The sequence below is a fragment of the Papio anubis genome, chromosome 5, assembly GCF_008728515.1.
Source record: "Papio anubis isolate 15944 chromosome 5, Panubis1.0, whole genome shotgun sequence".
NCBI classification, from domain to species: domain Eukaryota; kingdom Metazoa; phylum Chordata; class Mammalia; order Primates; family Cercopithecidae; genus Papio; species Papio anubis.
Window position 1 is genome coordinate 170,826,909 of NC_044980.1, and position 15,051 is coordinate 170,841,959.

The 15,051-nt window shown below is 50.9% G+C and overlaps 1 protein-coding gene and 1 pseudogene across 6 annotated transcripts in view; one reads left to right on the forward strand and one right to left on the reverse strand.

Annotated features, from left to right (window-relative positions):
* The window catches only part of COL23A1 (collagen type XXIII alpha 1 chain), a 357,189-nt gene that overhangs the window by 94,555 nt on the left and 247,583 nt on the right, over positions 1-15,051 (reverse strand). The gene's annotated exons all lie outside the window — the stretch shown is intronic.
* On the forward strand, positions 13,985-14,683 carry LOC101008517 (annotated as a pseudogene).

Below are 15,051 nucleotides of genomic sequence, written 5' to 3' on the forward strand. Positions count from 1 at the left end.
ACCTCCCTTTCCAGAGCTTGGAGTGGCCGTTTGCAGCTTTTGGTCACCCTCTCCACATGTGGACGCTTTCCACAGCGCAAGCCCCACCTTCCAGCCCTGACTGCACATTTCCCTGCTGCCTTGGCTGCTAGGATGCAGGTGTGATTCACAGTCCACCTCTCCGAGGTGTCCCAGTGAGATTCAGATTCGGCAGAACTGGGTGGGGACAGAGCATGATCCTGAGCGAGCAGCTGGGGGGCAGCTTCCAGATCTGGCAGGAGAGCTTGGGAACCATTCCTGGAAGCGCTGTTCTCTGAGGTCTCTGGACCCCTGAATAACCTCCCACTACCCTTTTTTCTTTTGGCTTAAACTGGCTGGAGTGGATTCTGCCGTCTACAACTATAAATCCTGACAAACTCCTTAATGACTCCCTGGCAGGGCTTCAAACTCCGCTGCCTACAGAGATACACAGGTTCCACAGACACAAGAAACAGACTCGTTTCGCAAAAATCACAAAGCAGCCCACTTGGTCTATATTTGATTTTAACAGATAGGTGGTTCCAAGTCGCCTTTATTAGAAAAAAAGCATGCAAGCCTCATGGTAAATGGTGATTGGCGCTCAATTTCCAGGCCAGAGAGACACTAGGAGTAGGGCGACCGTGGTGCCCTGGATAACTTATCTAGAGGGAGCGGCTCCTAGATAGTTAAAACTGACTGTTTCCAGATTTTTCCATTTTTCAAGAGAAGCCAGACATCGGGATTTTGATGCGAAATATCTCGTATTTTTCATTTTTGACTCATATTTTAAAAACACCATGCAGGCCAAAAAAGCCCCGGAAGGCCAGCACCTTCAAGTCTGGGTTCGGCCTGTGGCTGCCTTTGTAGCCATGGCCTGCAGGGTTAGGTTCCAGCTCTTGAAGATGGCACTTAGGGCCCTTGGCATGAATCCAGCATCCTCCCTCGCCATCCCTGCATGCAGGGACCCACAGTTCTTCTCTCTGTCCCTTATCCAGGCTGCCTCCCCACCCAGCCATGCCCTTTCATGTCCTCACTCCTCTGCCTCGCAACATGCCTGTGTGACCTGGTCCCGGTGATCAAGCCCTTTGTGAAATGCATCCCCGCCTCCTGCACCTGAGGCTTCAGTCTTGAGGCACCCACAGTCCCCTGCACACCCTTCCATCCTAGTGTTCCTCACCCTGGGTGGTGATCATCGGGGCCTCTGTGCCCCCAGCCCAGGGCTGGGAGGACGTCCATCTGCAGAACAAGCCTGGCCTGTGGGCTGGCCCCCTGAGGAAGTGGGCTGCTCCCAGGGTCTTGAGAGCATCCATCCTGGTAGAACAGGGTGTGGGGGTGAGTTTAGGGAACCCAGCAGAGGGATTCTTCCTGTCTCAGTGATATGGGGTCCCCAAACCTGGACAGGGCCCGTGAAGGTAGCCAAGGGGCAGCTGGACTCACTGTCCAATGCGTGAGCCCCTGGTCAGTCCCCCTTCCCGATCTTGGACATGCCTGTGCCTTTCTCCTTAGGGGAGCAGCTGGAGAGGTTGTGGCCAAGTTCCTTGTTCTCCACCCCAGGCCCTGGGGATGTCCGGGCCCTCAGGCTGTAGTTAAGGGTACCCCGGTCTTCTCTGCCCTCCACTGCAGACTTGCCTCCCTCCGAGTGCGGCCGTGAAGCATTTCAGTTCCTCAGACTCTAAGCAGCCTTACCGCACATTTATTAAACTCCCACTGTGTGCCTGGCACAGTGCTGGGTGTGTCCACGTCAGCAAGAAGACCCGTGACGATTCTCTGAGATCAGTCTCATGACACACTCAAGGCACGTGCCTGAATCGAGCCCACGGCCCTGAAGCCAATCCTGTCCTTTTGCCAAAAGAAATGATTTCCGTGTGTGGGGCAGGAAGGGAGCCACCAGGAGGCACCGGCCAACCTCTTGGTGCCTCTGGCTCCCCAGATGAAACGAGCTCAAGGGAACAAGTCCACATTAGCATTTCAAAGAGGGACCATAACTCGGTGATTACTGCATGCACATGCGAAGGCTTCCTGCTGGGAGCGTTACCTAGCGGCACCCATGGTTTGATTTCCCCAAGTTGTGTGTTCTCTCACACATGGGAAATCTCAAGGGAGAGACACTTCCCAAGAAAATTACCTATGTGGGTCTTGTCACCTACCTGCCATCTGCACTTAAAGACAGCAGCATGAAGTCCCACTAGATGACACGTACCAAGCATCTGGTGTAGTCTGGGTATGTTCACATATGTTGACGCACGTGTTTCTGCCAAGTCTCAGGAGGTGGGAATATTATTAGTAATTTTACAGGTAAGATGACAGGGCCCAAAGAGGTGGCCTTCTTAGTGTCACACACTTAGTAGGTAATGAGGTGAGATCCTCAGATCCAGGCAGCTGACCACATAGCCTGTTCCTCCCCCACATCCCAGACTTGGATGGGGCTGAGCATGTTCCAACATTCTGTTCAAGGCATGAAGGGTTTCCTCCAGAGGTGGAGACCACAGGCATCCCTAAGAGCAGCCCGAAGGCTGGGGACCTGGCAAGTGGGAAGTCTCAGAGCGGCTCAGGGCCACAGACTGAACACAGTAACCGGAAGTTGAGGTGGGCCTGCCCTGGTGCACCAACCAAGGGGGTGTGTTCAGAAGCAATGTTTCCTAATTAAAATGAAAGGTGGGATTTCACAGGAATGCTACACTTTAAACCCTCTAGCCACTCAGATCTTTGAAGGAAAATTATGTGTTCATAATAATTTTGCAGTAGATAACATAATTTACAAATCACAAGTGGGTTCTGGGATTTAAAGTGATGGAAGGGCTTTCTGTTACCTCCTGGTAACCAGCAATTTCAAGAGGCATAACTGAATTTTAATCCAGTTCTATAGGAAGAGCGTTCCCCCTGCGCAGGGAGAAGGAATAAGGAAGACAAAAAGATGTCAGCGGCTTAGATCACATGACTGCCTGCTTATTTCCTGAGCTGAATACGCAGTATCTGGGCATGTACCAGATATTCCTTCTTGAAACTGAGCCAGGGCAGGTGGCCTGGTCCATGTGTATCTGGAGACCCTTGTGCTAGAATATGCCAGTCCTTCCAGCCATATAGAGACTGCAGTTTCGGTATCTCCCTATGGAGAGGAGAGATTAAAAAGGAGTTTCCACCTTGCCTGCTTTCAGCATAGACGGACAAATCAAGGAGGAAGATCTGCAGCAAGCTCCTAGGTCTAGGAACTACCATTTGGACACTGCGATCATTGGCAAAGTTCTTGCAAAATGCCAGTTTGCTTGCTATATTTGAGCTAGAATTGATCTACCATGTCTTTGCAAAGAATTCCAAAGGATTGGGGAAATGCAAACAGCCCTGCTCTCTGGCCAGCTTTCAGGTGGCTGTGTTCAGTGTCTGTTTCTGAGGTTCATTTTGACTTATCCAAGTGGCAGGTAATGGGGATGAAGAAGCCCTCTTTAGCATGAGTGGAATAAGCCAGGTTTGCCCAAGGGAAGCCTAGAGTTTTGGGGCTCTGAGGAGGGTGAAGTCAGAACCTGGCACAGGCTGGCACACACACTAGGTGTTCAATAACATCTAAAAGAATTCGGATGTTTCTCAAAAAGCTAAACACAGAGTTACCATATGACCCAGCAATTCCGCTGCTAGGTATATACTCAAAATAACTGAAAACAAGTATTCAAACAAGTACTTGTACATGAATGTTCCTAGCAGCATTATTCACAGTAGCCGAAAGGTAGAAACAACCCAGATGGCCATCACCCGATGAATGGGTAAACAAAACATGGTATATCCATACAATGGAATATTATTCAGCCATCAAAAGGAATGGAGTACAGATACAAGCTATGACATGGATAAACCCTGAGAGCACTGTGCTAAGTGAATGAAGCCAGGCACAGAAGGCCTCAGATTGCGTGATTTCATTTATATGAAAGGTGCAGAATAGGTCAATCAGAGACAGCACAGACTGGTGGTTGCCACGCAGAGGATGGGGAGAGCCACTGCTTAGTGGGGAGGAGTATCCTTTTGGGTGCTGAAATGTTTTGGAACTAGATACAGGTGATGGTGGTGCGACACTGTGAATGGACTAAACCCCACTGAAACGTTCCATTAAACTGGTTAATTTTGCGCGATGTGAATTTCACTTCAATAATTTAAAAAAAGAATCCAGCTAATAGTTCGTCTTCCTTTTGGCAGAACAATCTGCTTCAGCTCGGACTTAACGGTGCTTTTAACAACAAAAATTAAAAGGAGGGAAAACTGGCTCTCCTAAGACAGTAGGAGGAAAAAAAAAAAAAAAAAAAAAAGGCAGAGCTGAAACAAGTGCAGCTTTCGTGCAGCTGGTTTTCCAAGGCCTCTGTTATGCCAAGGCGTGGTTTGCACTTGCGTCGAATAAATACACTTCTTCCGCAGAGCCAGCGAGCTGCTCAGAGCGGCAGAAACAGGAATCACGCAGGTCTCTCCAGTCTGTCCCTGCGCCCGACTGGGATTCGATTTCCCATGGGAGGGAGGCCTGCAGAGGACATCAGGGATGTGCAGCGTGGAAGTAGCACGTGTGGGCCGCGACACGTCGCACCAGGCCGGCCTCGCCCATCTGAGAGGGGTCTGAGTGTGGAGCCATCCGCCCTACGGGCTGCGGGCACTCGCCGGAGCGCAGAGACCCGTGTGCAAGGGCAAGGAGAGCATGCGTGTTCCTGTCCCGGTGATCCCCGGCCAGACCCCGGGAAGGGGCAGAGGTTCCCGTGGGAGTTGGCGCGTTTTGTAAACCGACAGATTTCAGCCACCTTTCCACTCTGGAGGCAGGCCGTAATGGCACAGTCCAGACGTCACCGCTCCTTCGTTTTAAAATCGGTTCCATAAATTGGAGTGAATTCAAACACATGAGACCTTTCAGAAACTGGGCTGACTGCCAGGCTCTCCACACATCCAGGGTGGGTGGAAAGACAGAGTGGGGTGCAGGGTTAGGGAGCGCATCCTTCCAGGGCCAGACTCCCCCGCCTGGTGGTAGGTGGGCTCTGCCAGGCTTGAGGAGGCGCTGTAGAGCGGGTAGGAGGTGGGGGACACTCCAGGATGGCAGGCTTCCTCTGTGCCCAGAGACTGAGGCTGCTCCACAGACCCCACTGTCTTCTTGGCACAAAAGCATCACTTGCTGTCCACCATTAGCGTCTGATGATGGAAACAGGCTCATGGGGTCATAAGTAAAAAAAATGATGATAATAATTTTAATCATTATTATATTTTATGACTATATTATACAATGTTTATATATTTTTATTATTCTTGTTAAAATTATAATGCCTGACATTTATGGAGCAGTGACCTCATGCCAGGCGCTGTGTTTTGCATGTATCATTTCACCCAGGCTCCCGACAGCTCCGTGAAGGGGCAGCCACTGGTATCCCCATGTTAGAGCAAGCTGAGAAACCGGCGTGCTGTACTTCAGGCCACACATCTTGGGAGTATGGGCAGGGGAACTGACCTAGGCAGTCTGACTCCAGGGTCCATGCTGTTAGCCATGACTTTTTGGTATCAGCACCTGACGGTGCTTCTGAAAGTCCCTTGCGCCCTGCCAGGGACCCAGGCAGAGAGCACAGATGGCACAGTCAGACAGACGCACCTCAGAACCAGGCTGGCCAGAGAGGGACAGTGTCAGTCTCAGGGCCTGATCTCCAGGAAGTCCAGAGGGCACAGTCCAGAGGGCCTAGTGAGATAGCAAAGGCTGGTCAAGCCCCCAGAGCGATGCCCCAGGGACAGCAGGTGCTAATTCCTCTCCCGCAGCCCACAGGACTCGCAGCAAGGACTGCCTTCCCGCAAAGAGCGTGGTGCTGTGGCGCGGGTGCAAGCTGGGGCCCGCTGCCGTCATCCCGGAAGCCCTTTAATGACAGCAGTGCAGCAGGCTGCTCCCCCAAGAACTGGGGCTGCTCCTGGGTCACTGGCCAACACCAGGTAGAGAAGTCAGCTTGTGTTTGGTGGGAACCATGTACTTAAACTCCAGATGATTTGGTTAACGGGGCTCCTGGGGAACAGAGAGCAGCTGAGGATATGCAGATCCAGGGCATCAGAAAAGAGGGGGACCAAGTGCCCACACAAGGGGGATCCTCTGCCTCTTTTTCCTTCTGGCTTAACAGGAATCTGTCTAAATTACGTTTATACCTGATGAGACTATGACAGCTGAATGAAGGCCAGAGCCGGGCTGAGCCTTGTCTCTATCAACAACACATCTTAGGGCTTGGAAACACAAGCTCAGGGCTGCGTGAGCCTGTGGGTCACGAATTCACTGCTCCTGCTTTAGGAACTCCTTCCCAGCCTCCAGAGAAGTGCTCATGCGTCCTCCCCTTGAACACTTCCCCTGACTGGGAGCTCACTGCCTCAAAGAGAGGTTCACATCGTCTTTGGATAGCTCTGCCTGCTAGAAAGCTCTTCCTCCACTGAGCTAAAACCCATCGCCTAAGGTCCACTCAGCACTCGTCCGGATCCTTGGGACCATACAGAACAAACCCAACCACTCCTCACAAAACCTCCTAAGAGACGGACAGGCAAAGCCACGGCCACAGTTTCCAGAATTATCTCTACAGGGTGTGTGTTCCTCAAGCCTCTGCCATCCTGAAAGCCTTCTCTGGCCCTGCGCCATCCAATACGCTCTGTCCCTCTGCGCTAAGACTCCCGAAATGAGATCCTTAAACCTCAGAGCAGAGCAGAGCAGGAAAAACACCTCCCTTGGTCAAGGCATTGTGCTCCTGTTATTATAGCCTCAGATCCTGCACCGACAAGCAGGCCGCTGAGGCCGTGAGGGGACGGCGTGGGAGTGAGCCCACCTTTGGCTGTGCGGTGTAGAGGCATTCTCACTGATCCCACAGCCAGCTGGCATGTGTGCAGGAAAATAAGAGAAAAATGATGTAAGCACTGAGGATCTGTTCCTTTATGCACTGGAGCAGACATGAGTAGGGGGACGTGACTCTGCCGGCCCCTCAGTGGGCCTCAGTTCCCACGGCCTTGTATGGAGTGGGAGCCTCCGGCTGAGTTCTGGAGTTTGGTGATAAGGATGTTCTTGAACTCAAGGGCTCCTGAATGTCAGCTCTCGCTGCTTTTCCCCAGTGCTGGAGCAAACACTGGCTCTGTGGGGCTGGCAGAGAGACGAAGCATTCCTGGGTTTCATGGGTAACCTGAGGGATTTTCAGGAGTGATTTGGAACATGTAAAATTTTTGCCTTACGCAAGAATAAAAATCCCACCCAAAATGTGATTCTGCAACAATGACTTATGATTAGGTGGCAGGATGGGCGGGTGGTGGGTGGCTGTTGGGGGATGAAGAGATGAGTAGAGGGATGAGGGGTCAATGATGAATGAATGGATGGGTTAGGGAGATGAATTCTGGTGTTGCCTGTCCCTAGCTGTTTGACCTGGGGCATCTCACATGTTTAGCCATGGGATGGGCATCATACTCCCTCCTCACAGTGTTCTTCTGAGGAATGCACCGATGAAAGTTCCTAAGCAGGGAGCCTGCCGCAGGGACAGGCCTGGCTGAGACAAGGACACCTCTCTGACCAGCAATAAGCCTCACCAAAAAATGTGCTCAGGTAAGAAAAGCCATCTTCCAAGAAGCATGTGTCAGAACAGCTTTGCTGGTGGCTCCAGGGCAGGAGGGGTAGAAAGGCAAATAAAAGCTGGTCTCCTTGGCAATTAACGTTCACTTCTGCTTTTACCTTAGAGACTGAGGAGCCCAGCCCCACACCACGACTCCAGCTACACTCTGGTCTTGAAGGATCTGAGGCCCCCAGTGTGGGCTGCTCTGTTGGGTCAGAGCTTCTCAAATCCTTGGTGCATGCAAATCGTCCAGGAATCTTGCCGAAATCCAGGGGCTGATGCAGAGGTCGGGAGTGGCCTAAGTTCTCTCTGCAGAAGCTGATGGTCACAGGGCACACGGGAAATACCCATCAAGGCTCTGCATGTGTTTGGCTGACGGCAGACTAGACACCGGGGCTTCCAGTCCTCGGCCCTCCCAGGGGCAGTGAGGGACTGGACACCGGGGCTTCCGGTCCTCAGCCCTCCCAGGGGCAGTGAGGACTGGACACCGGGGCTTCCGGTCTCAGGCCTCCCAGGGGCAGTGAGGACTGGACACGGGCTTCCGGTCCTCGGCCTCCCAGGGGCAGTGAGGGACTGGACACCGGGGCTTCGGTCCTAAAGCCCTCCCAGGGGCAGTGAGGACTGGACACGGGGCTTCGGTCCTCGGCCCTCCAAGGGAGCAGTAGAGAGTCAGGTCACGGGAATGGAAGTGGAACTGGGGAGCAAAACCTGGCTTTTTCTGAAACGGTGCTCCCACTTTCTATCCAGAAAGCCATGCTGTTGTTCTCTTTGCATGAAGTGTGAGGCCAGGCAGCATGGCTGATGTGCACGGGCTTGGGGCTCAAGGTCATACCCCGCAGGGGTGGCTGTCCCGCCAGGCAGAGATCAACCGGTTTAGACCGCATACTGACCATACTCGCCAGCTCTATTTCCCCCATTATGACGATGGAGAAACTGAGTCCCTTGAGCTGAGACAACTGGGCTGAGCTTTTCTGGGCCACATGGCTCCTGATGGTGGAGCAGAGCCTGGCTGCGTCCCCCACTCCCTGTCCAGGGCCTGCCCCACTAGCTCTTCCTTTTTAAAAAGTTTAATGAGACAGGTCTCTGTCACTCAGACTGATCACAGTAGTGTGATGAGCTCACTTCAGCCTTGAACTTCCGGGCTCAAGCCATTCTCCCGCCTCAGCTTCTGGACTAGCTGGGACCACAGGTGCGTGCCACCACGCCTGACCCCCGTCCGGTCTTTACAAGGAGAATAAGAACCTCAGCTGAGGAACCCGAGACAGGTCGGTCACTTCCTTCAGCCTCCCTGAGCTGAGGCCTCCCATGCAGGGCACACTTCAGTGGCCCCTCTCCCAGACCCCTGCTCCAATCGGGTACCCCAGAGCACAGAAGGAAGGGCCCGGCTAGCCTGGCTCTTCTGACCTGAGCAAAGGGGACCCCAGTGAAGGTTTCGCTTTCAAAATCTACAAGTAAACATGACAAGGATGGGGAGGCAGATGTTTTCCACAGACGGCTCTGCCTTGGGCTTTGCCCTGGGCCCTGGGTGGGTGAGGCTGGAAGAGGCTGGGGAGCCAGCACACGGTCTCAGGTGTGGCCTGCCCACCTGCCCCCAGGCTGCCCCCGATCTGCTGGCGGACCTGGGCCCCTGGTCCCTGACCTGGTCTCCCACTCACCTCTCTCCCTCATCCCCGTTTCAGCCACAGTCGTCTCAGCTGCTCCTGCAGCAGCCGGCAGTCCGCCCACCTCAGGACCTGACCACTGGCGGTTCCTGTTTCTGGAGACTGTCTTCCTCCAAACAGCCACCTGGCGAGCCCCTCACTTCCTTCACATCTTTGCTCACATGCCACCTTCTCATGGCAAACTGCCACCCTCAGTCTCACCCGGCACTCGAGACTGCCCTCACCTGCCTCCCTTTTTTCGTAACACACCGACCTTCGGACCTGTGAAACCCTCATTTACTGCCTGTCTCCTCTAACCACAAGGGAAGCTCCATGGCAGGGGAACCGCTATTTGCTGTGTTATCATCTCCTCAGTGCCCAGCTCTGAGCCGGGCACACAGTAGGTGCCCTGTCAATATTTGTTAACAACACCTGCCTTGTGGCATCCCTGGGGCTGTTCGGGGGTCTCACATCCGTTTACGGGACAAGGTGTGGTACATGTGCCATGCCCCATACCCCGCGGGCGCAGTTACAGGCACGTCCTGCATAACTAGCCGCACCTGGCACAGCACAGGTCTGGGGGCGGCGTGGGAGCTGCCACATCCAAGAAATTAAACTTCCAGTCTCACTGCATTTGCGTCTCGCTCTGGATACAGTGAAGCTGCCAAACCCTCAGGGAGCCTCAGATGCTCCGGCCGGTGGGACCTGGGAAATGGGACATCGCTCAACCCAGAGAAGCTCAACCCAGAGCAGCAGGCTGTGTCTCCACCCAGGAAACCTGCAGGTATCAAGGGAGCCTTTGAGCCATGGCCCAGACTGCCCCTGCCAGCCTCTGAGGCTACCTTTGGATGAGTGAAGGCCAGGTGGTGAAGACACGGAGCAAAGAGACTCGGGATCATCAATGCAGGAGGGGTGTTGTGCCCTGAGAAAAAGGATGCCAGGAAACCATCTTGGTGCCAGCGATTCCACATAGTGAACTGTAACCAGCTGTCACCTGGCCAGAGGGCAGTCCCCATCCCAGACCTGCCGGAGCATCAGGTGGGAGGCTCTGCCCTAAGTGCAAATATTCCTCCATCACGGGCCATGTGGGAACTGCAGCCACGCTCAGCAGCCCTCCGCAGAAGGGGTTCAGCAAAGGAATCAAAGCACTTCCACCCCAGGAGTCCCTTGGCAATTAAAGAGCCTCGAGGCCGGGCGCGGTGGCTCATGCCTGTAATCCCAGCGCTTTGGGAGGCCGAGGCGGGCGGATCACTTGAGGTCAGGAGTTTGAAACCAGCCTGGCCAATGCAGTGAGACCCCATCTCTACTAAAAATACAGACAAAAAAAATTAGCTGGGCTTGGTGGCGTGCTGGTAATCCCAGCTACTCAGGAGGCTGAGGCATGAGAATTGTTCGAACCTGGGAGGCAGAGGCTGCAGTGACCTGAGATCATGTCACTGAACTCCAGTCTGGGCAACAGAGTGAGACTCTGTCTCAATCAATCAATCAATCAATCAATAAGCCTTAACAGTGGAGTCAGGAGGGCTGAGGTGCAAACCCCATCACTGCCCCACATCTAGCCGTGTGACCTGGACAGGCCTTGTCCTCCTACGCCAGAAAACCCTGATGTGCAAAGCAAAACCTCCATGCGGGACAGAGGTGAGCAGAGAAGAGAAAATCCGTACTCCAAGCTCGGACAGGGCAGGCTTTCAGAACAATTAATGTATTTTAAAAAAGGAAGATGGCTTGTGATGTGCCAACGATTCTCAGCCCTCTCCTCCTTGAGGGTCCCTATTTTTCTATTGTTTTTATTAAACAAGAAACCAGGCTGTATTACAATGTAGTACAGAGACTGACAGTAGTACCTATGAGAACATGATAATGATGGCGGGAAACGATAGAGGTCGATTTCTAGAATTAAAGAAAGATGAAGGATCTCAGACTGAAAAGGCCCAGAGAGGCTTGCGTGCTGTTATTATTTTTCCTTTGGAATGAAGGTCTGAATGAGAGTTTTGATTTCGAATGTGTCAATGGGTTTGAGAAGCCCTGATTACATTTTATGGTGTAGTCACTGGAAATGGAAAAATGGCATTTTATATATTATATATATAAAAATATATATTATACATACTCTCCTTACTTTAGTTCAGCTACCATCCCCATAGAATTTGACAAGAATGCTATGACTGAAAAGTTTTCAAGTCCTAATTAAAACTGTATTTATGGCAGTATTCATAATTAGCCTGAAATGCATTCCATAGGTGATCTCTGAGTTTCTGGAATGTTTTCTTAGACTTTTTGGATGCGCAGCAGCTTACATGTCTGAAGTTACTTGAAAGCATCACTTTTGAGAAAGCTTACAACTGGGCCCTCTACCATCCCAAGTCCTTTGTAGTTCCTCTTGAACGTGCCTGCCATACTTTTAACAGGGTAGCTGAATAAGTAGCATCACCATTCTTTGCTGTGGCACAGGTTATAAACTTAAGTGGGGTTTACCGGCAGCATCGAATGTTTCAGCCTTAAGAAATAAAAGCAGGGCACAAGTTAAATGTTTAGTTCTAGAAATTGTGTGCAATATGTTCATAACGATGGCTGTGGTTGCCACAGAGTGCCTCACTTACCTTCAAGTACGGTTACTGTGTCCTGCACCCAGACGGAAGGGATGGAATCGTGCACTCAAGTGGGGGCTTTAGCTGCAGTGTTTGGCAGAGTTGCCTTCTACCTGCCAGTTCAAAAGTTCAACCTGTTTTCAACTAGAATATCTATACTAAACAATTTCAGTCTGTTAACTCTGATTCAGCCTCTTCAGATACCCGTGTACTGTGCAGCAGTGGCTCTGTGTGTACATGCTATGCATGGCGGATACACAAAAATACCAATATGATGTGTACAGGATAATGCCTCATCCCCATCAGATGTCCATTTGTTATTGTGTTTGTTAACAACCCTTCATCTCTTGGTGTTATAAACTCCACTTCAAACTGATTAAAGTCTCATTCTTGTCAAAAAAGAAAAAAAGAAAAGGCCCACAGAATTGCAAACAGAAGTAAGAAAAGATCCATACTGCAACACATTTGAGTGAAATTTCAGACTATCAGAGATAGAGAGACGCCTGAAAGTCCCCAGAGAGCAGAGAACCTGACGAAGGAGCAAGACTCGGACAGAACCACACTTTCCGACAGCCACGCGGGCTGTAAGGCCACAGGGGAGGAGTAACAGTTTTGAGTACTGAACTTTGCACCCTGAACTTTACATCCAGCCAACTGTCATCCAAGTGTGAGGGCAGGACCAATACATTCTCAAACACAGGAGGCCCTAGAGATTGGCCACGTAAAGACCCACGTGGGAAACACTCGGGATCAGCACATGGTTCAAGACACGAGAAGATCAAAGGGTGATCAGATTCCGAAGTGAAGACTGTTCCCCACCTCCACCCCCATCAATTAGCTAAGATCCAGAAGAGAAAGAGAGAGTGATAGGATGGGGACTGGGTGGAGGGGAGATCCAGGGATGTGAGGGAGCAGTCATGTGACCGAGGAACATATGGATAACATTTTTATTTATAAAAAGAAAGGATTAACCAAGAAACCTAGAAAAGGCAGGGCACAAGCTGAAACCATAAACTTGTCGGTAAAAAGACAAAGACTGTTGATTGGACAGAAGCCAAAATCCGACTACAGGCTTTTTAGAAGAAAGATGACTGAGTCATCAATCAGAGGAATGAAGGGGAAGGGGGTGTGGATGGGATACAGCTGAAATTTCTTGAAGCTGGGTGTGGGGTCCATGCATGGGAGTTCATTACACTATTTTGCTTGTGCAAACATCTGAATTTTTCCATTATAATTTTTTTTTTTGAGACAGACTCTTGCTCTTGTCGCCCAGGCTAGAGTGCAGTGGCGTGATCTTGGCTCACTGCAACCTCTGTCTCCTGGGTTCAAGCAGTTCTCCTGTCTCAGCCTCCTGAGTAGCTGGGACTACAGCAGCACGCAAACACACCCGGCTAATTTTTGTATTTTTAGTAGAGATGGGGTTTCGCCATGTTGGCCATAATGGTCTCGATCTCCTGACCTTGTGATCTGCCCACCTTGGCCTCCCAAAGTGCTGGGATTACAGGCGTGAGCCACTGCACCCAGCCTAAAATGTTTTTTAAAAGACCATTCTCAACCTAAATTTCTCTCTTCTCCAAAAGTCCAAGACAGCTGTCTATTCCTAATTTTTACATTGTGCCCATCACTTGAACGTTTAGAAAAGAAATGAACATGTAGAAACTGGTTTTATTATGCAGTAATGTAAGTATGGTCATCCCTTGGTATCTGTGGGGGATTGGTTCCAGCACCCCCAAAAGATACCAAAATCCATGGATGCTCAAGTCCCTTACAGAAGATGATGTTGTATTTGCACATAACCTACACACATCTTCAAATTGTCTCTAGATTTTGATACCTAATCAATGCAAATGCTATGTAAACAGCTGTTACACTGTATTTTACACAGCTGTTTAGGGAATAATGGCAAGAAGAAAGGTCTGTGGCCGGGCGCGGTGGCTCACGCCTGTAATCCCAGCACTTTGGGAGGCCAAGGCAGGTCGATCACCTGAGGTTAGGAGTTCGAGACCAGCCTGACCAATATGGTGAAACCCCGTCTCTACTAAAATTACAAAAATTAGCCAGGTCTGGTGGCATACCCCTGTAGTCCCAGCTACACAGGACGCTGAGGCAGGAGAATCGTTTGAACCTGGGAGGCGGAGGTTGCAGTGAGCCGACATCATGTCGCTGCACTCCAGCCTGGGCGACAGAGTGAGACTGTCTCAAAAAAGAAAAAAAAAAAGAAATGTCTATGTTTAATGCAGATACAACTACCCATTTTTTCCTAATATGTTTGATCTACAGTTGGTTGAAACCAGAGACACAGAACCTATTGAAACAGAGGGCCGACTGTAGGCCCACTGCCTCCAGAAAGTTCCCAACTTTCTCTTTATTAAGATCGCTGTAGCTCAGGCCCGTGGATCTCATCGAAGATGGCGGAGCGATCTGTGTCCGGCATTACCAGAGGAGTCTTCATGTGGACAGTCTCAGCGGCAACACGTAGAGAACTTTGGTCTTGATTCAGAAAAGAGAAAGTGCCAGAGGTTGCTGAGGCAGTAGAAGAGGTGAAAGAGGAACCTATCCTGGTGTTGCACCCTCACGAAGCTGAGGATACTCACCACCTGGAGATCTCCAGGGCCGTTTGGAATCTTACGTTAAAGAAGTTTTTGGTTCATCTCTTCCTGGTAATTGGCAAGACATCTGCCAGGAAGATGGTCCTCTAAAGTTCAATCTCTTGGTACATTTAGCTGATGACTTGGGTCATGTGGTCTCTAACTCCAGACTCCACCGGATGTGCAGGGTTAGAAATGGTCTTGATCTCTGTAATGTCCCTATTCAAGATAGATCTAAATCTGATGCACTCAGGGCCAGTAATCTCCCCCCGCCCAATCTGGAAATCACTTGGAGTTTCTGAGCAATTCGGAAGAGAAACACACTGAAATCATTTTTTTCCCTGAGCAAGGGGCCTGCTTATTAGACCTTTTGATACTTTACCAGGTGAAATACTGCCAGAACTGGTGTCTAAACCCACTTTTCTATAGCGGAATGTATCATCTCTTTTTTTTCTCATATTATGAATGGACAACTAACAGGACTTTCTATTTTCATATTTGCTGAAACCATTTTTTTTTTTTTGAGGCAGAGTCTCGGTCTGTCGCCCAGGCTGGAGTGCAGTGGCATCATCTCAGCTCACTGCAAGCTCCGCCTCCCGGGTTCACGCCATTCTAGTGCCTCAGCCTCCTGAGTAGCTGGGACTATAGGTGCCCGCCACCACGCCCGGCT